Source organism: Mastomys coucha, unplaced genomic scaffold (genome assembly GCF_008632895.1).
Source record: "Mastomys coucha isolate ucsf_1 unplaced genomic scaffold, UCSF_Mcou_1 pScaffold13, whole genome shotgun sequence".
Taxonomy (NCBI): Eukaryota; Metazoa; Chordata; class Mammalia; order Rodentia; family Muridae; genus Mastomys; species Mastomys coucha.
The window spans coordinates 40,704,614-40,706,620 of record NW_022196895.1 but is presented as its reverse complement, the minus strand read 5'-3'; the positions used below and the strand labels follow the sequence as shown (position 1 = coordinate 40,706,620).

General features: G+C 43.9%; 1 protein-coding gene and 1 pseudogene across 2 annotated transcripts in view; both read left to right on the top strand.

The window, feature by feature from the left end:
- Positions 1-2,007, top strand: part of Mcc (MCC regulator of WNT signaling pathway) — a 378,104-nt gene that overhangs the window by 52,500 nt on the left and 323,597 nt on the right. The window lies entirely within an intron of this gene.
- LOC116087122 lies at positions 264-983 on the top strand (annotated as a pseudogene). Its single transcript, XR_004117256.1, has one exon. The product of XR_004117256.1 is annotated as a riboflavin kinase pseudogene (transcript).

Genomic DNA, 2,007 nt, shown 5'->3' with positions numbered 1-2,007 from the left:
ATAATCAAAATCAGGGCTGAAATCAACCAAATAGAAACAAAAAGAACTATACAAAGAATCAACCAAATGGCAGTTCCGCCGGGCGGCTGCTGGGTTCCAGTGCCTGACTGCTGTCTGGGCAGGCACAGGTAGTGAGTGGCAGGTGTCCTGCTCTGCCAGCTCCCGCAGGATCCCAGGCTGGTCCAGGCCCGGTCACCACACTCACGGTGGCTCCGTTGCAGGCACAGAGCGAGGAGCAGCCCGCGCCCTCCGAGGTCAGCATCATGAGGAGCCTCCTGTTCTTCTGCTGCGGCCAGGTGGTGTGAGGCTTCAGCCGCGGCTCCAAGCAACTGGGCATCCCCACAGCCAATTTTCCTGAACAAGTAGTAGACAATCTTCCAGCTGATGTGTCCACTGGCATTTATTATGATTGGGCCAGCGTTGGGAACGGAGATGTCCATAAAATGGTGGTGAGCATAGGATGGAATCCATACTACAAGAACGTGAAAAAGTCCATGGAAACCCGCATCATCCATACCTTCAAGGAGGACTTCTATGGGGAAATTCTCAATGTGGCCATCGTTGGCTACCTCAGACCTGAAAAGAACTTTGATTCTTTAGAGTCACTTATTTCTGCGATTCAAGGTGATATTGAAGAAGCTAAAAATCAACTGGATTTACCCGAACATTTGAAACTCAAAGATGACAATTTCTTCCAAGTTTCTAAAGGCAAAATTATGAATGGCCACTGATGCAAAGTCCCTTACCTGTCCACCCACTACTTGTCTCAGTGCTTCTGATACAGTCTCATCTTGATCATATTTTAAATCAAGCATTTCCCTGTAGCTCTCAAGAGGTCTCCAGCAGTTCACTCCATCATGTTGCATGGCACTAAGAAATTCATTCAACAATCAAGACTTTAGTGTAATATGTTGATTAAAATGTAGCACTAGAAAGCTAGTGTCTTGTACTGAAAGTAAAGCCTGTGAGTGTGTGTGGAAAAGCAAGTTGCTAAAGAAAATGAGGACTGGCCGTACGTAGTTCCTGTGACTGTGTGCTGGGGCTGGCAAGCCCAGTCAGCATTCCCTGTTGAACAGAAGAAGCTTTCCAGAAATGCACCGCACACACAGCTTACCCAAGGAGGAAAACCTAAACTTACTTTTATTATTTTGTGCATTAATATATTTTTACAGTCCTGCAAGCTTTTGTGAGCCTTGAATCACTCATGGCTCCTCATGAGGTCACTTCCTGGTAGTGTCCCAATGCTCTGTGTGGAGTTACTTCAGATTGAAGTGGCCAGCATCAGGGCTTTTGCTTTTCTGCACAGTCCTGAGGATCCAGCCCAGTGCCTGACTTACTAGGCAAGTGTGACCACTGAACTAGGATCCTGGACCCCTTTACTTTTTAAGCCATACAATGTCTACATGTTGCCTTTTTGAAGAATAGATGGTTTTGCTCTTTAACATTTTTGTGACTTTGGTTTATTTTCTTCCTATTTGGCACATCGGACAATCATGTGGCCCAGAGATTACTTGTGTGTGTGCCATTCTGCTCAAAACTAAATGGTAGTCAGGTTCAAGTATGCATTGTATTTTTAAGAAAAATAAAACAAGCTTCATTTATAGATTTGCTTGGAATTGAAATGAACACAGCCAGTTCCTACCCAGTCCTGCCCTGCCTTCATTTTTTTTTTCTAAGTGTGGTCCTATGTTTTCAAAGTAAATATAGTTCTCCATGACCAGGTACTTAAACATAATTTTAAAAGTCCTTGTAGCTTCAGAAACGTAAAATGTTTTAGCTGCATATCTTTATATCTCCTGGTTTCCTTCTTTCTCTAACTTGCTGGCTTGGGTTGTTTATGCTGGCAGAAGGTTGACATTGGATGACTGACTGCCTTGGGCTCATCAGTGCATTGAATCATCATTTGTTGAATGGCAACAGGTTTTCTAGGGCAGAGGCACTACCTAGTGAGAGCATGCACATTAAAGTAGGAAGATAATTTTAACAATACGTAGACATACAGAGACT